Genomic DNA, 23,305 nt, shown 5'->3' with positions numbered 1-23,305 from the left:
CAGTGGAAATATATAATACACAGCATTTGTAAGTAGAGTTGTCAGTCAATTATAATCTGTTCTCTGTACCATATTGCATGAATACCAGCCACTATCATATTATACTATGCTAAGCAGAAAAGTAAAGAATCTGTAATGCAGGAGCCCAAGGTTGGATCCCTGGATCAGGAAGATCTCCTGGAGAAAGAAATGGCAACCCACTTCAGTATTCTTGCCTGGGAAATCTCATGCACAGAGAAACCTGGCAGGCTACAGTCCATGAGGTCACAAAGTGTGGGGCACGACTGAGTGACTAACACTTATCACTTTCATGCTAACCAGAACAGTAAGATCCTGTTGTTGTTCAGTCACTCAGTCATGTCTGACTCTTTGTGACCCCACGGACTGCAGCACGCCAGGCTTCCCTGTCCTACACCATCTCCGAGAGTTTGCCCAAGTTCATGTCCATTGAATCGGTGATACCATCCAACCATCTCATCCTCTGTCACCCCCTTCTCCTCCCACCCTCAGTCTTTCCCAGCATCAATGTCTTTTCCAATGAGTCGGCTCTTCACATTAGGTGGCCAAAGCATTGGAGCTTAAGCTTCAGCTTCAGCATCAGTCCTTCCAATGATTAGCACAATCCTAATCAACCCCAAATCCAGCCCTCCAGCCTTGCCATCATTACTAGCACAATGTAATAAACCAGAAAGCTCACAGTGCTTCATAGAAACATACTGGCTATGAGTATTAAGTAGGCAACCTGAATCTATAAACTCCACATGCACATCAGTTTCATGTTCTTACTCTTTTATAGAATCTCATCTGAAATGAGACTGCCAAACACATCATCACATCTCCTGTTGAGGAAAGTTGTGATCCTTGTTATGAATTTAGACTGATGATGGGACACATATTGGGTTGCATTATCTTCACCTCTTGGTTCTGCTATACTAAATATCCTATTATCAGAAACATCCATTCATCTAACTATTCTATCTACCACCAAAAATAGGCTCCCTAGTCTCAGTACTACCATCTATATAAGCTGCATTTTTATTTCCTGCTTAAATCTTTTATTATTGAGAATGGATTTGCAGTTGGAATCTTTCATTTAAGAATGCTGGGGCAACAGCCATTTCTAAAAGATAAAAATTCTTATGAACTATGAACATCTCTCAGTTCTTATGTGATTTATTTTGTTATATAGAGACAGTAATGGGTCAGAGAAAAAATGTTTTCAGTTGTGGATGTTTAAACATTAAAGGTAGAGTGAAAATAAACATAATGAAGAAGATTCTAACAATATGGCAGAAAAGGAAACTACTGCACAGTGTAATCTTCAGCTCACTGCACAGCTTCTTCAAAGACATAAATCTCAACCAAAAAAAGACTGGAAAATATTTTTTTCTTATTTAAAATTTTAAATGTTCTTTTGTAGTTCATGGTCCTCTACATAGATTTAAAAAAACACATTGCTTTTATTTCACATGAGATTTTTCTTCCAACCAATAATCTTGCAGATATGTATGTGGTAGTAATGTTGTTGTTGTTCAGTCGCCCAGTTGTGTCTGACTTTTTACAACACCAGAACTCCAGGCCTCCCTGTCCCTCATCATCTCCCTGAGTTTGCCCAAGTTCATGTTCATTGCATCCATGATGCTGATCAGCCATCTCATCCTCTGATGCCCTCTTCTGCCCTCAACATTTCCCCAGCATCAGGGACTTTTCCAATGAGTCGTCCGTTCTCATCAGATGACTAAAATACTGATGCTTCAGCTTCAGCATCAGTCCTTCCAGTGAATATTCAGGGTTGATTTCCCTTCCCTTAAGATTGACTGGTTTGATCTCCTTGCTGTCCAAGGGACTTTCAGGAGTCTTCTCCAGCACCACAGTTCAAAGACATCAGTTCTTTGCTATCTGCCTTCTTTATGGTAATAATAATGTCTGCCACTCGTATAGAATTTTTTACAATTAAAGAACTTTAGTATTGAGAGTCTGTGACCAAGTGCCTTGCCGACCTGATAGGGATATTAAAAGGTTACTTTCACATATATCTTTTACATTTCTTTAAATTGAAAGACCATTAATTCATCTAATTCTCCAAATAAATATATCATTTTGTGATGTTGGTTAAGGATAATATATAAATGGCATAATTAGCAAGAGTTGTTCGCTTTTTAGTCTAACTACTGCCCTTCAAATCAAATTAAATTGTCACATCCACACATATAGTATTGTATGCTTGTTTACTTGTTTTAAATCAAAGTGCCAAGGAAAGAAGAAGGCGAGAGACATGGAACTGTAACTTGAACACACTGAAGGGATATGGCCGTATGCATGATCTTTCCATAACCAAACCAGGCAAGTACACAGAAATCTCTCTTCCGCTCTCTTTATCCTCATTAGCAAAACGTTGGGGTTTTGTTCTAAATAAGAAACATAGTATTGTTAGATTTTTGGCAAATCAGAGTTTGCCCTTACCCCCACCCCCTCCTCAGCAGCACACATACAAAAGGATACTGGTGAAATCAAGTTCTTGGGAGCTATTTTCTTTTTTTTCCCCTTATAAATCCCAACTAGAAGCTTTTGTGTTAAGGGCATTTAAGCTGAGAATACCTTTTTTGTAGTCCTCTCTTTCAGAGCACTCAGGCCATGTGCTCTGCCACTATTTTAGGATGGTGATGCTTTCCCTGTAAAGATGCTTATCCTGCCCCTCAAAGGCACCATTGTCTGCCTGGGATTCTCACTTTGGTTGCTTTTAGCCCCTGATAAATTAGTAATGGAACAGAATAGGAGGCATTGTGGCTCCTGTGCCCTGTTATTAAATTGTGGTTTGGTGCTAAAATGTATACACCACAGCCTCTGTAATGATAGGTAACTCTCTGACTAATTGGACCAGACTCAATAGAAAAACAGAGCTACACAGATTTTCGAATTCTTTGGTCTACGTCATTTCATGTTTTCAAGGAAGACTGAGGCCTTGGAAATTAAGACATCTACAACAACATAAAACAGCAAGCGGCATAGCTTGGTCCATGACATATTCTGTTTTTCATACTATTTCCCTTTGAATGGAAGTTCTGATATCTATTAAAGTATTGAGAAAATAAATTTAAATTTAGCTTCAGACTTCTTCTGGAAAAGGTCTGACAGTCTTATAAACCATTTTTAAAAGTTCAAGGCAGCTCTTTAAATTTTTTCAGTCAGTCATCAATTCCTAAATCATTGTTTACTCATAAGAGAGCCTGTATTCCCATATGACTCTATTCTTTTCAAAATGTGTTCCTACAATCTTTTCCATTCAAGCTTGGCCCATATTATATCAAGTAAAATACTGTATTTTCTATAAAGTTTTTAAGGAAGATATTATTTTCTGTGATTTATGGTGCATCAAATGGTAAAGAATCTGCCTGCAATGCTGGGGGCCCAGGTTCAGTCCCTGGGTCAGGAAGATCCTCTGGAGTTGGAAATGGCAACCCACTTCAGTATTCTTACCTGGAGAATTCCATGGACAGAGGAGCCTTGTGAGCTACATTCCATGGTTTCACAAAGAGTCATACATGGCTGAGCAATATCAGAATAATAATAATAATGGTTTATCCAATTTTAGGTTTTCACTATTTATTTATATCAAATATTCTATGCCTGGGATCCCCTTCAGTCAGAAGTTCTTTGAGACGATGCCGTCGGCCTTGGCTAGCCGGAGAATGGAGTCATCTGACTCGCCCTCGGCCACGTTCATCTGGATGGACGCGTGGTCCCTGGCGCCGATGATACGGTTGCTGGCGGAGCATTTCCGCGGCACATACAGGTCCACGAACTCACCGGCGTCGTTCTGCATGTTGAGCGAGGGTCTGATGGTACCACGATGAGCGCGAGCGCAGAAAGGACGGTTTATCCAATTTTAATCTAAATCCTATCAGCTATATATTTAAATTTTCTCTCTTTTAAAAAATCACTTTTGCCTTATTTGTTTTTACACTTTAAATATTTTAAGGTACAAAAACCTTAAACATTTTACCCATTCGTTTACATGCTTCATCCGTCCTGTTAATCACTAGAAGCTTTTGAAGGTAAACAAACTACTTAAGCGTCTTTCAGAACTCCACAAGTTTCAGCTATGGCTTCACAGAAAGAAGGCTTCAATATGTCTATTTAGTTTCCAAAATGTGTTTATCTTTGACAGATAAAACATATGTATAAAATTACTTTCTTGAGGTCACATGGGAAATCAGTAGAAAGATAGGACTAAAATAGTATATTCATAAACTTGCCTATTTTCTTAAACGTTGTACTGCTTGAACAAGGACTCAGAATGCCTGTTCCACCAAAAGCCTCCTTCTGAGAGGAGCCAATTTCCCAGGTCTCTTCTTGAAGAGGCAGTGTTTTGCAACCTCCTGTGCCCACGTCTACCCCAGTCAGAGCTGATGGAAAGGATGGGTGAGGTCCTAACCCAAATTACACAACACAGAACCTGGGCTGAGGAGTGACTTCACAGCTGAAATGCATGGTTTACAGAGGGGTAAGAACAGCTAGGATACCAAAGGCCAGCTCAAGTTGTGAGGGAATAGAAACTGTGAGTAAGCATAAGAGCCTGGTTAGGAGGGAGAAAGAAGGGAAAATATAGCATACATGCAGTAAAAAGTGAAAATGCCATGAGAGACAGAGTGTGCAGCCTGTGAGAGGGACAGTGAGAGTGGCCCGACACTGGAACTGCATCACTTTTGATAGCTGTTCTTTTCTGTTTTTGCTCGTATCCACATATGTCTTGAAGATTAAACCTCTTTTCCATCCTTCTCTTGAAATAGCAACAATAAAAAGCCTTATTCCCTGGTGGCTTGGATGGTAAAGAATCTGCCTGCAATGCAGAAGACCAGGGTTTGATCCCTGGGTTGGGAAGATCCCCTGGAGGAGTGAATGGCAACCTACTCCAGTATTCTTGGAGAATCCCCATGGACAGAGGAGGCTGGCAGGCTATAGTCCATGGGGTCGCAAAGAGTCCAACCTGACATGACTGAGAAACTAATACACACACACACTAAACAATACACTTAATTAAAGGCATAGAATTCCTTGGCCCCTGATTTAGAAAAATCAGTTTATTTCCATCTTTTCACAATGCCTGCCCATTAATTCTCTATCTTATAAAATGTTTCAGGATTTTAATTCTAAGATGTATTTTATATTCAAATCAGATCCCGATATTTCTCACGAGTAAAACCAAATTTCCTTAACAAATAAAACAAAGAAGAAGAATGGATTGCATCTAAACAAAAAGTTCCTAAATCTATGAATGGCAGTTCAGTGCTGGTTATTTTCCTCTGATCTAGCTAATACCTTGACCTGAATTGCTCCCACACTGCCAGAATATGCAGTTACATTTTGAGAGAATATATTTGATTTTTGTGAGACTGAGTGGTGGAACTGGAGAAACGTGAATTCAGAAACAGCCCTTGAAAGAATATAGTCTTCAGAACTATATGCTACCTATGACTCAAAGCCATGCAGTGTGCACTAGACCGTCACCAAACAAACCGATGGAGTTGATTCGTGGTGAGTCTTTGAACCTGGCAGTCAGTTCAGTTCAGTCATTCAGTCATGTCTGACTCTTTGCGACCCCATGGACTGCAGCACGTAAGGCCTCCCTGTCCATCACCAACTCCCAGAGCTTACTCAAATTCATGTCCATCGAGTCGTTGATGCCATCCAATCATCTCATCCTCTTTCGTTCCCTTCTCTTCCCACCTTCAACCTTTCCCAGTTCAGGATCTTTTCAAATGACTCAGTTCTTCGCATCAGGTGGCCAAAGTATTGGGGTTTCAGCTTCAGCATCAGTCCTTCCAATGCATATTCAGGACTGATTTCCTTTAGGATTGACTGGTTGGATCTCCTTGCTGTCCAAGGGACTCTCAAAAGTCTTCTCCAACACCACAGTTCAAAAGCATCAATTCTTAGGCACTCAGCTTTCTTTATAGTCCAGCTCTCACATCCATTCATGCATGACTAGTGGAAAAACCATTCGTCTTTGACTAGACGAATCTTTGTTGGCAAAGTAATTTCTTTGCTTTTTAATATGCTGTCTAGGTTGGTCATAACTTTTCTTCCAAGGAGCAAACATCGTTTTAATTTCATGACTGCAATCACAATCTGCAGTGATTTTGGAACCCCAAAAATAAAGTCTGTCACTGTTTCCATTGTTTCCCCATCTATTTGCCATGAACTGATGGGACCAGATGCCATGATCTTAGTTTTCTGAATTTTGAGTTTTAATCCAACTTTTTCACTCTCCTCTTTCACTTTCATCAAGAGGCTCCTTAGTTCTTCTTCACTTTTTGCCATAAGGGTGGTGTCATCTGCATATCTGAAGTTATTGATATTTTTCCTGGCAATCTTGATTCCAGCTTATGCTTCATCCAGTCCAGCAGTGGTGGTTCTAAAATACATTTAGAAATTCTCTGATACTGCTCACAGGTGGGGTCTAATTCTTCTCCTCTTGAGTCCAGGGTAGACTGGGTGGCTCACTGCTAAGGACTAGAATATTTGCACATTGTGGTATGTGATTGCAGAGACTAGGTCATAAGAAGCATTGCAATTCCCTCCTTTCTCTCTGATCCCTCCCTCTACTGTGTCAGGAGAGATCCACAGGCAAGGAACTAAGGCCTTTGCCCACAGCCAGTGAGGGACTGAGGCATCCAGCCAGTAACCATGTGAGTGAGCCGTTACCAGAAGCAGATCAGCCCTGGTAAATCTTCAGATGCTTGGTGACTGCTTGGCTGCAACCTCATGAGAAACAAAGTTATAATCAGCCTGTTTGAGGTTTGAGTGCTGACCAGCAGAAACTCTGCATTTATACATGCTTGCAATTTTAAGCTGCTAAACCTGAAGTTAATGTGTCACCTATAACAGATAACTAGTACACTACCCTTGTGGCTTCCCTGGTGGCTCAGATGGTAAAGAATCGGCCTGCAACACAGGAAACCTTGGTTCAATCCCTGGGTCTGAAAGATCCCCTGGAAAAGGGCATGACAACCCGCTCCAGTATTCTTACATGGGAATCCTATAGACAGAGGAGCATGGCAGTCTACAGTCCATGGGGTCACAAAGAGTCAGACATGAGTGAACAACTCACACACACACACACACACACACAAACACACACACACACACACACACGCACACACACACACACGGGTACACATATGCACCCTACCCTTATGTCCTATCGAGAGACCTTCAAACTCAAAGGTACTTAATGTTCTGATATTCAAATTATTTGTTAATAACCACTTTCCTATCAGAAATGATACACAATGTACCCTATTTTCAAAAGTTTAGTGTGTGTTCTAAATATGTTATATTTTGTATACTTTGTAAATATGTTATACTTTAACTTAAATTGTTCAACCAACAGAAGATTTGCATGCTTTTCTTAAAGGAAAACAAGATTAACTTTCTCCAAAACTGATTAATAATGCTAGGAATTCCAAAAGATTCTATATCTTCTAACATAAACATAAATAAACATTTCTTAAATCATGGTAGCTTCAGTTTTAAGTTTTAAAAGAAACCAAGAAGAAGAAGAATTTCTTACATGTTTTTACATTGTTATTCTGAGAATTCTTTGAGCACCTCTTCATTTTGAATTCTAAATCAATAACCTTGCATATGTTTGAAGAATCTTGTATTTATACACATATATACATAATATATGAATATTAAATGCATATGTTCTTTTTCATTCCATTTTTTTAAATTTATTTATTGCCATTGAAGATTAATTCCTCCCAAGAAGCAGCTGCCTGTGGGTGGTGGGTGAATTCACTGCTTAGCTCACAGAATCTTCATAAGATGACTTATAAAACTGGTGATGAGAAGTACTTGGGGTATGTTTGTGTTGTTTTGATGTTTAAGATAGATGTTTAAAATCTACAAGTCAGATTGTTCTATTCAGTGATTAGATCAGTGGGCAAGAAACTAACAGACCTAACTTATCTCTAAAACAAACATAAACATAGGGTAATATTTGGTTGGCAACCCTGAGATTTTTTTTTTTTTTTAGCCCTGGGTTTGAGGACTTAATTATTTCATTATTTCTGTACATTCTTGTAATGAATTATTTTCTGATATTTAGATGTTTGGCCTATTGTAGCCTAGTTATTAGAATGGTTCTGAAATAGTTTCATGAAAGAGAATCACAAAATGGAGTGTCAAGCCAGAGATTTGCACCATTTACCCTTGTTGTTATTTAGTTACTAAGCTATTTCAGACTCTTCCACGACTCCTACTATAGACCATCAGGCTCCTCAGTCCTTGGAAATCTCCAGGCAAGAATACTAGAGTGGGTAGCCATTCCCTTCTCCAGGGGATCTTTCTAACCTAGGGATCAAACCTGGGTCTCTTGCATCTCTTGCATTGGCAAGTGGATTCTGTACCACTGAGCCACATGAGAAGCCCTATGTTTTGATTATTTCTTGTTCTATAACAAAACACTCAAAGCCTAGTGGCTTAAGACAACAATGGTTTAGTAAAATTCAAAGTTCTTTGAGTCAGGAGTTTGTTGAGTATTTCTTCTGTTCCCTGTGGTATGACTGGGATCACATCACTTCCTGGACGCCAGCTCGGCCCTAGTGTAAAGCTGAAAGGCCGAGTCCATGTGGGTCCTTCTAATGGTCCATGTAGTTCCAACAGACAGGAGGTGGAGGTTTCCAGTTTTCCTAAGGGCTGCCCCAGAAATTGGCACAGTATCAACTCTGCTGTTGTCTTTTGGTTTAAACAGTCCAAAGCTTTCTAAGACATGATAGGAAAAAATATCAAATAATTATGGCAGCTTTAATCTGCCACATCCTGGAAGACTTGCAAAGATATGCACTTATGCACCAGTATTTCTCATATATAACAGATAACTCTAGAGAGATCCAGCTTGTTCATAATCTATATCTCAAGTGAAATTGGTTTTAAAATATAAGGTAATGTTGTTGTTCAGTCGCTAAGTATTGTCCAACTGTTTGTGACCCCATGGACTGCAGCATGCCAGGCTTCCCTGCCCTTTACCATCTTTCAGAGTTTGCTCAAACTCATGTCCATTGCGTCAGTGATGCTATCCAACCATCTCATCCTCTGACCTCCCCTTCTCCTCTTGCCCTCAATCTTTCCCAGCATCAGAGTCTTTTCTAATGAGTCAGCTCTTCCATCAGGTAGCTAAAGTATTGGATCTTCAGGTTCAGGATCAGTCCTTCCAATGACTAATGACAGAGAAATTAAAACACAAAAGCTTCAGTTACACTGAAGCACATTTGCTTGCTTAAGTATTAGTGCATTGTAATGCTGTTGGTGATCTAATATTAGTATCAAGGAAATGGATTAGATGATCATTTTAAGTTATGAGACTGTATTAAAATGAACAACATTGTCCATTTAGTTAAACCAATATATATTTCTTTGTGTATTAAAAGGCAACTAAGCCATTAAAATAATGAGAGAGTAAAATTGTATAAAAATATAAAATGACACAGTGGAATATTGTTTTATTTTGGACATGTTGGATAAATAATGGTGGATATATTTTGGTACATTGGTATTTAGAATCTCAATAGAAATACTTAAAAGGTCAAACACACAGAAGCCTCTACCTGTAACAGCAAAATGACATCATCTCTAGCCTTTATAGCGACAAACATTTTTCAAAGACAGCAATTATGAATGCTCTTCTAAGAACCAGTCGATATATTAGCTTTCTTTAAAATATACAGCTGCAGCTGTAAGCCACATATATTTTATTTGGCCTTGCTAATTTTCTCTGAGTTCTAGGAGCTATGGATTTTTGAGATATTTGGCTGAAACTCAAAATGAAAAATCATTTTAAAAAATAGAAAAGCGTTTCATTCTTTAAAAATGCTAAAAATATATGATGCAAAATGTCATAGTTTGGCTGTAATAGCAAAATTCTTAGAATCAATCAGTCAAAAATAACTGTGTTATTTAAGTGCAATTTGAAGACATACAAACTAAAAACAGTATTTTAAAACCATCTATAAGAGCTTGATAGCTTCTCTACACACTGATAGCTATTTGCTTTGTAAAAATAACAATTGAATGAGCACAGAGAATAGACCACCATAGAAAAGGTTGCCTTTTATGTAGCACTAACATACACTCAGTAGCATTTACCTACTTAGTCTGGGCCAAGGGCAAGAGGGTACTTCAACAACAATCCAAACTAGCCTGTTTTAACCACCATTTTCACTATATAATCCCCTTGCAATAAAAGCAAGTAGCACACTAAAACTCATATAAACACCCCAAATTGGAAGACATTTTATGTATGTTTACTTTGCCAGAAATAATATTATATTAGGAAAAAATGAACAACTGCTTGGCTCAATCATTTTTTCATTTTCTAACTTATTTATTCAGAATGTATTTATTTAAAGAACCAACTATGTGCCAGATGCTATTATCAATGCTTAGGTTAGAGAGAAATAGACATAGTTCTTGCCTTCAATAGACTGAGAACCTAAAGGAAAAATACACATAAACAGAAGTTGGAAAACGCAGTTACTGGGGCAAGGATGGGGTAGCGTAGCATCCTAACTCAGTTTTGGAAAACTGGGGAGAGATTTCCCAAAAGAAAGACCAAAAGGACATTTTGAGAATTAGCTCAGTCAAGGAAAGGATTTGGAATATGAAAGGAATATGACTATCAGGAGATAAGAAAAGATGTGTTAGCTGGAGCAACTAACAGTATGGGTGGGTAGTAGAGGAGTGTGGATGTTTAAGTAGTTAGATGAATCACATCTGAACTAAAATTTCTAAGGAAAAGAAAAAAAAAAAATGCAAGAGAAAGGGAGGCATTCCAAATATAGAGAAAAGTTCCTGAAGCCAAAAAGTTATGTGCTGATGATTGGGGCCAGAGGAAAAAAAGCATGATCATGAAGTACCAGGTACAAAAATGAAAAATTTTATCCAATTTCTAGTTACTTTGAAAGTTTTAAAATCTGACGTGACATATTTGTTTTCAGAATGAGCTCTGGCTTGGGGGGGAAAAAAAAAGACCAGAGACAGGAAGGTGAAGTTGCTGTTACATAAATGTGAATCAAGGATGGAAAGCTGAAAGAAGAAGCCTTCCAGCTCTCATGACCATCTTCTCAAAGTCCTTCTAGATTCTGCCCGATCCCTGTAACAAAGACAATGCTACATATTTTTGGTTTGTTGTTGTTCTGTCGCTAAGTCGTGTCTTAACTCTTTGGTGACCCCATGTACTGCACCATGCCAGACTTCCCTGTCCTTCACTGTCTCCCAAAGTTTGCTCAGACTCATGTCCATTGAGTCGGTGATGCCATCCAACCATTTCATCCTCTGTCGCCCCCTTCTCCTGCCCTCAGTCTTTCCCAGCATCAGTCTTTTCCAATGAGTTGACTCTGCATCAGGTGGCCAAAGTATTGGAGCTTCAGCTTCAGCGTCAGTTCTTCCAGTGAATATTCAGGGTTGATTTCCTTTAGGAATGACTGGTTTATGTTTTAGCAAAACCATGCTTCTGGTAATGTTTCAGCTTTATTACTTATTGCCATGTGACACATGTGTATGTGTGTTTTGTTGGTAAACCAACCCAGATTTGAGTGACTTAAAACAACTATTTTCTTTTCCCATGATTATGTGTATTTACTGTACTCAGCCTGGCAGGTTTTCTGCTCCTGGTGATGTTGGCTGAGGCTGTGGCTCATCCATGTGCACAAATGGGAGGAAACATCCAAGACATCTCACTCACATGCTGTACCCACGCTGGGACACTTGGACAGTTTGGCCTCTCTTTCTTTCCCTGTAGTCTTGAGACTCATTCTCCACATGACCTCTCTAAAGTTCATCCCATAAGAGTAGCCAAATTTCTTATATGATGAGTTGGAGTTCGCAGAAGTGCAAACACAGTAGCTCCTTAGCCTTTTTAAGGGCTAGGCCCTGTTTACTGATGATCTCTGCCACTCACAAGGGTTGAGCCTATACCCTAACTGCATGCTCAGTTGCTCAGTCAGGTCCAACTCTTTGCGACCCCAGGGACTGTAGCCTACCAGGCTCTTCTGTCCATGGGTTTCTCCAGGCAAGAATACTGGAGTGGGTTGCCATGCCCTCCTCCAGGGGATCTTCCCGACTCAAGGATTGAACCCATGTCTCCTGAGTTTCTGACATCGGGAGGTGGATTCTTTACCACTGTACCACCTGGGAAGCCTCTTAAGAACCTTAATTATGATCAAGACTTATGATCGCTTTAGGATTCCTACCAGGAAAACAAAACAACAAGAGCATCCCTAGATGTCCTACTGAGGTGTCCCTGGAAGCAAATATTTTCATTTATCTTTGGGTTTATTTAATGTAGAAAAGCTAAACTCAGAATATTTGGTATGGCTTTTTCAGAGAGATTTCTGTGAAAATATATGAATACTAAAAAGTTGATCTTTTCATGGTTTCCTCCTTCATCTAGTTGTAGGGTATGTCATCACAAAATAAAGATATAACATATTAATGCTGCCTGCTTTTAAAAGGTTGCAAACTTACAGTTTACTCAGGTATGTAGAAGACATTTAGTTTATTTTACCAATAATTAATCAAGTCTGATTTACTACCATCTGCTGAGTAGCAAGAAAGAAAAGAAATACAGTCCTGTGTTTTAAAATGCACTTCAGACACCTAATGAATCTCTTTACATAATGTTTAGTGATTCTAAGATAAAATGTACACCCCCTTCTCAGATTTTCAGGATCTCATCTGGATGTATGATGAGAGGGGTGTGGCCTACCTCACCTCATGATAGGAAGGGAAGGTTTGACTTGTTGGATAACACGTCTTCTCTCTCCCTTGAGTTTGAGAGTGATAAACCTTATCTTGCTCCTTGCTGCTTGTCCAGTTGGTGTTCTGAGCTAAGTTTGATTCAGTTCAATGTGGTCTGACTAGTAGAAGCTGGTTTAGCCAGAAGCCTGTGTGTGGCATCTCACATCCTCTTTCTGTCTGGGTGTTTCACAACTCCATCTGCTTGAACTATGCTTTGCAGTAGCCCTGTGGCAGGTCCCTGGCTCTGAGCCCAGGAGGCACCCCAGCCATTCCTCCAGGTACAGTGTATCCATCTGGGTTTCAGCCTTGCTACAAGGTAAAAGAGATTGCTCTTTCCACTCAACACCATTAGATATTGAGTTTATTTTGAGAAGCTGAAAATTCAAATTCTGTGTTACCATCTGAGGAGCTCTGTCTGACTGTCTAGAAAACTCCCTCTGCCCTCACTATACCTCTCTTAACTTAAGGCCAGAGAAGATAAATCCCCATTCTTAATTATTCACCACAAAACCCAGAATTTATTTGAAGTTTTCTGTAACATATAAAGCACATTTTACTAAGCAGTCTTAATCTCACAGTTTGTTCTCAAGTTATTTCATTAGGAAGCTTTACGGGGAAGAATTTGTTTTGTGTTCATAAAGATATCTTTTGGAATACTGCATGTCTAGTTGAAAAAGAATCAGACTGTAGGAATATCAAATCCTGGTACTTAAACATTTAAAAGATACCTCTAATCTACCTTAATAAATATCAAAAGTTACTTTCTTTGTTAGAATAAAATATAGCTATATAGACCATGTTTTGGTTTCTTCCTACATCCATTTTAAGGAAGAGGACCTTGCTCAATCTTATTTTATATTTGATCATGTGTATATGCTGTGATGTGCTTAGTCACTCAGTCGTGTCCGACTCTTTGCGACCCCATGGACTGTAGCCCACCAGGCTCTTCTGTCCATGGGATTCTTCAGGCAAGAATACTGGAGTGGGTTGCCCTTCTCCAGGGGATCTTTCCAACCCAGGGATCGAACCCAGGTCTCCTGCATTGCAGGTAGATTCTTTATCAGCTGAGCTACCAGCCTGATCATGTGTATACTATATATTAAATTTATTATGGATTAATTGAATCTAAATATAATGTCTATTTTAATTTCTAAAGAGCATATCAAGTCAGTCACTAAAAAAGCAAAAATATCAACCTAATTCTAGGTGGTTTTGGATAGCTGTGTCCAACATTTCTTTCTCTCATCCTTCACCATCTGCAGTTTACAAAGGGAGATGATTTCATTTCTTCAAATAATTCATACCAGCACTTATTTCTGTATAAAAATATGAAGGAGCTAGCTATACATTTTGAAAATATTGCTTGAAAAATAGCAAATCCAGTCTATGCATTAGTTGCTTTATTTCTGTGATACCCAAACATATATATTTAACTGAAATGACAACTTTTTGCCACTGTAATATTTGTCTGAATTATTTTGACATCAACCAACTCAATATGTTGAAGAAGGGAATGAAAAAGAATACCTTGCATAATTTAAAGCAGTTAAAACATGGTTAAAATCAAGTGATTGCCCAATTCATTTATTTAATCTTCTTACATTCTGCAAATGTAAATACAGTCATTCTAAAGAAGCATTGATATTTATTTAGCTAACTGCACTTAGTGAATAAAGTCCCAGAATTATTTTTTATAATGGTTTTCTTGACTTTTAATTGCATTCAAGGTATAGTTGACAATATTCCCTTTCTATTGAGTAGACAAAATCTTAATGAGCAATAAAGCATCTCTTTTTGTGGGCTTAAAGTAAGTTTTAATCATAACCTTACCTGAGTTAAATGTTAACATTTTGGTTAGTAGTAAGGTTCACAGAAATGAAATGTTACTGTAATTCCATGGTATTAAGTGGTCACACATAGACCCCAAAAGTGGCTAAAATTAACTAAAAATGCCTGGTTGGCTGACCTTTAATAAGCTGAAGTCTCACTCTTAATTATATTGGTTGCAAGTTCTTAACCTTACTGATGTGATAAGAATAGAAAGCTAGAGATGCTGCCTTATTTTATTATTTGTAATAATCCCTTTTGTTTGAATGATGGAAAATGTCTAGGAGTTCTTATGATATCTTGGATGTCATGAAAACAACAGTCTCATCTAGCTCTGAGCCCACTGGCTTATGTTGCTGGATGATCACCAGCAAGGTTTAATTTTAAACTTGCTAACACAAAATAGTAACTGGAAAGCAGTTTGTTTCACTTTTTTCTTAGTAAAACTATGATGGAAAACTGTTCACCTGGGAAAATACAAATTCATATCATAAACATAATCCTGCTTATAAGGAGTACTAATGACATACTTTTGAATTTTAATTTCTGTTTGGAAGTCAGCAAGTGTGCATTCTATAAATGTAAACCATCTGTTGGCACCTCCTAAAAGACTAGATTTCAGTCCATCCCAACATGAATTATTTATTTTGATGGATTTCTTTCCTAAGCAAATTCAAGGTTGTGTGTGTATATGTGTGTGTGTTTTAATCGGTTTTTAATCGGCAATAAAGTTTCAAAGTCAGGACATGCATAATTGCCAACCAAGAAGATAAAGTGCTTAGCAAATTGAAATGTATTTATTTTCTATAATGCAATTCTTGTGAAATTAAGACACACCATTTAACATTAGATCAAAGGTGAAAAGAGAAATAGGAGGAAACGCAATTAAAAATTTCTATGATATTGTTTCAGTGACAATATCAGAAGTACCTATTGCTTATTAAAAAAAGAGAAACCTATAGCTTTCCATTGACAGTATCATATACTGCATAGTTGTAAGGCAAATGCAATGAAAATCAACATTTTAAAAATGTTCACTTAACTGGATGAACATTTACTGTATTTTGAACAAATACACAAAATCTCACTGGAGTTAATAAACCTTGTTATGTTGCCAATGTTGCATTTTTTTAAAAAATAATTCTTGCTGACAAATATTTGAAATAGCCCTTTTATGTCAAAGTTTATTGAGCATAGTTGTACACATCTGAGTTTGCATTTCACTTTTTTCTTTCAATGAAAATTTTCATTAGGTAGGACAGAGACCATCAATGCACATTAGTGAATCTGTAATCTAGGCAGGAAAGAGATGGGTGTCCAAGGAATTTCTTAAATCACGTTAACAGGAAATGGTGTAAAGTTCAAGGGGAAAAAAAGCTGTGCTATCGAATAGTTGCTTCAAACCTGTCGAACAAATTTCATAGACAAATACATAAGACATCTGCGTTACAAATTAGAGCAGTATTTGATTCATGTTTTAAGAATCAGAATTTTCTTGGTTTAAAATAAATGCCTTCCAATAATAATTTAAAAGCTACAGATTTTCCTAGGGCTAATCACTTTTTTTTTTTTAGAGAGGTGGACCCTAGTTGAAGGAACACGCTTACCCTAGAGCTCCAGATCTCTTTTTCATTCCTTATTGAGTCATTATTCCATCTTGTGACATGGGCAAATTAAATCAACTGTGAAAAGTCTGTTCCTCTTTGTACCAAAGACCAAGTTTCTGCTGTACATAGACTTGATTGTGCTTATGTGTATTTCCATAACACTTGTTGCCATTGGAGAGCTACAGCTGCAGTTGCCATCTCTGGGTTGTTCCCTCCCATCTCTTTCACCCTCCAGCAATTTTTGTTCTCTTCCATTCAGGCAAATTTGAACTGATTAAATGTTCTTGGATTATGCAAGGAAGCTATAAGACAAAGTGTCCTGTTGCATTTCACTCTAAATACAGCAGTCTGTAAATTGCATCTTTTGGTTTTGAAAATGTATCTTTAGTTATTCCTCTGGGCTACAAGTCTAAAATGCATTTAATTCAGACAGTCTATTGATTCTTGACTATGAAAAAAAATCTTAAGACACCAACAGAAAAGAATCTGTATTCCTCTTCTTATCCAAAGTTCCTCCCTCAAGTTCAAGTCTTCCTATCTCTAACACAAACACAGCATTTTATTCTGGGTGCTCATCAAAAATTAAGGATATCAGGGAAGTGATATCTAACACAAAACCTTATTGGTTTTAAAAACAGTGAATGTTAAGCAGGATTTATTAATATAAAGGCTTTTCACAGTTACAAGGAAGTCCTTGTAGTGCTATGCACATCAATTTATACTCATCATGGTCCTTTGGTTTATTTTATTTTTCCTAGTCAGGACACTTCCAAATAAAGAATGCCATTGTTTTACATTGACATCTGTTTACTAAGACAATAAAAATGTATCATATCTGTGTTTTTGTTAAAGGTGGAATTCATTAGTGCAGACTCAGATAACTTAAAGCTTAGACCCAATATGAGTTACACTTATTATTTAATTAGAAAAGACTCATAGAAAAAGTACTTGCTCCTGGCCCTTGCTCACTTTTTACTCACATTTTTCCTATGTTTCTCATGATGCTGCTATTTACTTTGTCTGTTGTAACTCGATATTTAGAGGGAAAAATATCTAGCTATAATGTAAGTACTAGGAATGAAGAAAGATTGAAAATTAATGAGTTAATAAATTAACTTAGAACATTAGGAAAATAGCATAAATGCAAAAATCATGAAAGGGGAAAATAATATAAAAGGCAATAGTAGAAATTGATTTACTAGAAAACAAAGACTCCATAGATAAGCAAATAAAACGACTGGTTCTTTGAAAGTCTAGTTAGTGTTAGTTGCTCAGTTGTATCTGACTCTTTGTGACCCCATGGACTGTAGCCCACCAGGCTCCTCTGTCCATGGAATTCTGCAGGCAAGAATACTGGACTCGATTGCTGTTTCCTTCTCCAGGGGATCTTCCTGAACTCAGGGATTGAACCAACCCAGGGATTGAACCCAGGTGTCCCACACTGCAGGCAGATTGTTTGTGTCTGAGCCACCAGGGAAGAGTTAATGTAATAGAAAAAAATTACTGAGATTTAAAAGGAATGGCAAATAAAGAATGAAGAGAATTATAAGAGGACATTAGAATAAAGAGATTGAAGCAAGAGATTTTCTGGAAAGAGTTGTTCACAAGCCCCCTAAAGTTCAAGAGAAAAAGAAATGAAATATATGTGCATTATGTCTCGTACTTAGTAGGACCTCAATGATCTTTTCTGGTACAGGTTCAGTGGGGTCAGAGCACATGATCAAAGCTTGAATGTAGTTACAGAAGAGTGAATGGCAGGTGAGGAAGTGTAGAAAATAAAGCTCAATAATTGTGCTAAAAGCTGTGAAGGGAAGGTGAGGAGAAAAAGATGGGAGGATAATCCAATAAAGAAGCAAAGCTTTTTCACAAACCACAGTGAGAGAATTAGAAGAGGGAGGTGAGTTTGGGAGCTGGAAGCTGGTATTCATAGTATTATTCTCTGTGTGAAAGTCTTTGAAAAAGACATCATTTTAGCTTTTTGTTCACTCTTACCTTTGAAACAGCAGAGAGGTCTCCAAGTAACCTCTGGCTATGGTTCCTGTTTACAGGCCCCTGAAAATATTTCAAGATACTTTTTATAGTTTTTTTTTTCCTTCCCACTTAATTAGGGGCCAAGGGAGATGCTTCAAGTAGAGTGAAATGTGTTTAATTGAATTCTGTGTCTTGGTTTTGTCATTATAAGACTATACCCATATTGACTCTACTGATTGCATTATGTGTAGTAGCAATAGGAGGGTGATTAATATTAAAATATTTTAATCATTAAAACATCTCTAATTAAATTATTTTATTTTTTCCAAGGCTTAATATGGGAATGTTTTCATCTTTGTTGCAACATTTATATCTGTCTTTCAACAAGACTTTTCAAGTTTGTTTTGATTTCCAATAATTCTTACTCCAACAATGGGGACAACTTTAAGAGAAGGCAAATTTAATTGGTTTGACACCCCACTTAGACTTCATCCCATTGTCCTCCACATCTGTATTTTATTTTATAACCCCTTTTCTTGCTGTAATCATTTTTACTTGAAAGAAATTTGTGAATTTTTCTTTTGAAGTTAATATAATGGATCAGATGTGGGACTGCCTTCAGTTTCCATTGACTGCTCTGCCAAGAAGAAAAGAAAAATCCTATTGTTTACACTTCTCAGTGCTAAGGAGCATTGTTCACTCTTGGGAAATCATCAGTATTTCTGAATATGTACAGAAGGAAGAATTCTATGTGAAGTATTAAGGAAAGGTTTGAGATGGGATTTTAAAAAACGGGGAAACTCAACTGGATTCTAGTTTTTATTTCTTATCTTTTAGGATAAACTTGATAACACACTACTGTGTTTGCCCTCAAGGAAAAGCAGGGAAACCAACACGATTTTGGACATTTAGAAAAGATTTTTAAGTATCTGGAAGTAGCTTAAAATAATTGAAATATATGAAGTACTCTGTGTGTATGTGTGTCTGTGTGTGTGTGTGAGAAAGAGAGAGAGCAAGAGAAAGATTGATAAAACATATGATAAGCACAAGAGTGTCGAGAAGACCTCTTACAAAGAACATGGAGTCCATTCTGGGATTCAGGTGATAGTACTATAAAGCAAGCATCTTGCATTCAATTCAAATTTTGATACTTGTCATATCCTCCCAAAAGTCTTTCATTCCTTTTGTGTTTCAGATTTTGCCTATATGAAATGTAGCTATTTTTGTTATTTTTCTCTTCATTCTTCCTGTTCTATTCCTTCATCTCTTTCTTCTTCCTCTTCTTCATAAATGAAAGGAAAGCCAAATGTTACTGAGTTTAAATGCCTTATTAGGAAAATGTTTCATAGTTACACTGGAGAGCCAAAAATAACTCAAAAAAAATTTCCCCATAACTCTCATGAATTTAGCAACCACGTTTTGGCATCTAAGCATAAAATCATCTTTCAGATCCTATTAAATTGGTCATAACTGGTACTAGATAACCATTAGTACTTAAACCAAAGTCACATCTCTGCACATGCATTCTGGAGAACAATGGACCATTCTCCACACAAGAATGTGCCAAACAGACGTGTTCCCTTCAGAAGATGACTGGTGGAGCCAAGCAGATCTGTCCTCTTGTGGAGTATGAAAGGGTGGAGGGGAAGAGGCCAACAAGGAAGACTGAGAAGTGGAGAGGTGAGTGTGGTGGAGTCACTCACCGTTGTGGAGCAGACACATGCTTCTGAGAGGAGGACAGAGGAAGGGGAGAGGCCTTTTAATTTTCAACTCCAAGCAGAAAAAGATTTTTTTGAAGGTGTTTTAAAAAATTGTCCTCATTACTGTATTCAAAACTCTAATCTGGCAGGTGGGGAAAAAAAATGGTTGCCAGAGAGATTTCAGACATAAGAGCATTAAGGATGGAGAAATAGGGAGCGGTAGCTATTTCAGTGGTTAATAATCAATTATTAAGACTAAGTAATACAGGCCTTTAATGAGACATTAGATAATCCAGTGCTGATAGCCAAGGCCAGACAGCCGGGACCCAGGAAACTGTACAGACTCAAACTCACAGGCCTTATCACTGTGCCTCACTTCTTAGTTACCCCTAGTTCCTTAGCACCCTCCCCCCAAAAACACCAAAGCAAAAACATAGAATTTGATTTCAAAAGCTACTGAGTGCATTCTTTAGAATAATAACTTGTTACATAGTTTTACACTGAATTATATGCCATTCTTAGCACAGAAGATTTTCATTGTTGTGGTTTAGTTGCTCAGTTGTGTCTGACTCTTTGCAACCCCAGAAACTGTAACCCACTAGGCTCTTCTGTCCATAGGATTCTCCAGGCAAGAATATTGGAGTGGGTTGCCATTTCCTTCTCCAGGGGAATCTTCCCAACCCAGGGATCAAACCCGTGTCTCCCGTGTTGGCAGGCAGTTACTTTACTACCGAGACACCTGGGAAGCCCACTAACTTCTCAAATACCCATTTTCGTATGCTTACCTGGCTCATTCACCTTCCTTCTTTTGTTTTGTGAGATATTTTTTCCCCCAAAGGGCATGATGTCATTAAATATGTCATTTTGTTGTTGTTTCTACTTACTTGCAGTCAAATTTCAATCTTCTTTACCTGACCACATCCCTAAATAATAGTAATTAGAGTTTGAGCTTTCATCAAAGTTTTCAGGAGGATATTTATTTTACCAGATAGCCTTTTCTTTTATTATTACCAAAGTTTATCATAGTATATGTGAATGTTTGTGTGTGTGTGTGTGTATTTCCCTCATATAAATGAATCTGATAGATTAGTTTCAAATTTTGGGAAGACTCTTCTATGACATTTCCATGATTATCATTCCTCTCTCCACTCAAAAACTGTTTCCTATACCTCTCTCTCTACAGATGAAATACAAAGAGCAAAGGTAATGAAAGTTGTGGGAAAATGAATGGTTGCCATTTAGTGACACTGCTCAAAGATTTTATGATAAAATGAAGTTGGAGAAAACAGTTAAAAAGAACAGTGGTGGGTAAATTCATTCTGACTTCCTTCTCTAGTTTTTTAACATCATTTTCATTATTCAAGGCCTGGATCGTGTTCTGTTTCCTCTTTATGTCTTCCCCAGTCTTTCTCATTTAGCTAGAAGTCCCCTTATTCTCTTTGTGTAGTAATAAGCACCTGTAAAGTGGATCTCTGCCCCCCACCCTCCCACAAAATCCCTCATAATATCTTATATAGGAGGAAAATACCAATAATAGGAATTTGCATTTAGCAATCTTTGCCCCCTCCGTGGAGTGGTTGGCGTTTAGTGATACGGCTCGAAGGTTTTATGAAAAAATAAATTGTGAGAAAATTATTAAAACGAATGATGATGAATAAATTCACTCTTACTTCCTTCTCTAGCTTTTTAACATTATTCTCGTTATTCAAGGCCTGGATCATGTTTATTATTAAAATGAGAAGTAAAGTTAGAAGATTTGACCAGTATCAAATAGCAAAGATGGGACTAGAAATCAATCATCGTGACTCTCAGTTTAGGTTCCGATTATGGCATGGCTGTAGAAATACAAGGATAAAGTGAAGTGGAAGTCGCTCAGTAGTTGTGTCCAGCTCTTAAAGTAAGTGTTATTTCGAAGGAAACATTGACAATATTAGAGACTAATTTCAGAAAGAAGCTACAGTCAAAGGTAATTGTCATCTCGGGTTTATTGGGAGGACAGTAATACTATTAAGAGGGGAGATTTTATGTATCAGAGGTAGTATGCTAAGGAAATAATCCAACTTGAATATTTTTTGTCTACATGAAGTATTTGAATAGCAGTGTGCTTTGGTGTGCTAATGCTTCAAAAGACATTCCTGAATCTGTTTGTTTTGGAAACTGAAATGCCATATTGGGAGCTAAAACTGTGCCTTCCCTATGTTGAGTATGTCTTAGGGGGATGAGATGTTGGTAATTTCAGCATATGACCTTGACTTTTAAAGATAAAAATCAGGATATCTGGGTTAGTTACTTGATATTAAAAGCAAATAAAAAGCATCCATCTACATCTAGTTCTAGGAATTTTAAAATGTGTTGCTTGTATCTCATCACCAGTCCATCACTTATTCACTTCCTTTGACTTGTCTGCCCCTTGATAGAACTAAAAGTTCATTTCTGTCCATAGGAGTGATAGGTTTCCAAACGTTGCAGTCACAGCACACAACACATTCTTTAGTGCAAGTTCTGTCTCCCTTGCATTAGAAGGCACTGGGTGTAGCTTTGGCAACCTTTGTACAGCCTCGGACCAACATGCAAGTTTCTCTCCAAGTCTCCCCTTTTCCATTTTAGCTTTTTCTTATCTATCTCTTCTTTTCTTAGTGTAAAAAAAGCTAAATTGCCTAAAAATAGGCTTAATGCATTTGCTTATGGACTTTCTCATTTATTTGCATTAATGTCAAACTACATTTTAAAAGAAAAATTATTCTATTATTGTAATTCTTTTTCCATCAGATCATCTTCAAGTTACCAATTTTCATGTTGTCACCTTTATTAGGAAATATGTATTTGCTTCCTATCTGCATGAAGTCCAAATTCTGAACTCTTGCAGTGTCTCAGAAACACGCAGAAAGCTTCACAGACACACACACACACACACACAGCCTTCATATATTTGGATGTGGTTCTTCTATATTTATTGCTGCTGAGACTTCTATAGAATTTAGAAGCGCTAACATCATCTTCAGTTATTATTATTGACTTGGAAGTTATGAAGGGTATAGTTGAATTTAAGAACTATGACCTTTCTCCAAGGTCACCAATTAAATTTTATAACTTACCTTATGAAAAGCCGGAGTCAAAAGAAGATAACTTTTTCTTCCTTCGGGTTGTAATATAATTTATGAACAACCATCAGGATACACTCAAAATATTTCCACAATGTAAGATATTGCTTTGAAGGGCCTGGGTGGTGTTACTGGATGAATTCTGACCTAGATTCCTAACAGAAGCAGGCCACATGGCTCTATGCGCCTTCTCAGACAAACAGTAATCTGATTCTCAAGCACAGAAGGCTGTCAGGATTTGTGACCTTTACTGTGAGTGATATAAACCGCACCAAAGTGGAGACAGAATTACCTTGCA

General features: G+C 37.6%; 1 protein-coding gene and 1 pseudogene across 13 annotated transcripts in view; one reads left to right on the top strand and one right to left on the bottom strand.

The window, feature by feature from the left end:
* Positions 1–23,305, top strand: part of DGKB (diacylglycerol kinase beta) — a 1,170,055-nt gene that overhangs the window by 940,758 nt on the left and 205,992 nt on the right. The gene's annotated exons all lie outside the window — the stretch shown is intronic.
* LOC145524766 (small ribosomal subunit protein eS21 pseudogene) lies at positions 3,587–3,857 on the bottom strand (annotated as a pseudogene). Its single transcript, XR_014067820.1, has one exon. The product of XR_014067820.1 is annotated as a small ribosomal subunit protein eS21 pseudogene (transcript).

The sequence above is a fragment of the Giraffa tippelskirchi genome, chromosome 10 (assembly GCF_054371585.1).
Source record: "Giraffa tippelskirchi isolate mGirTip1 chromosome 10, T2T-mGirTip1v1.2.pri, whole genome shotgun sequence".
NCBI classification, from domain to species: Eukaryota; Metazoa; Chordata; class Mammalia; order Artiodactyla; family Giraffidae; genus Giraffa; species Giraffa tippelskirchi.
Note: the sequence above shows the minus strand (reverse complement) of the source record. Positions and strands in the feature narration are given on the sequence as shown.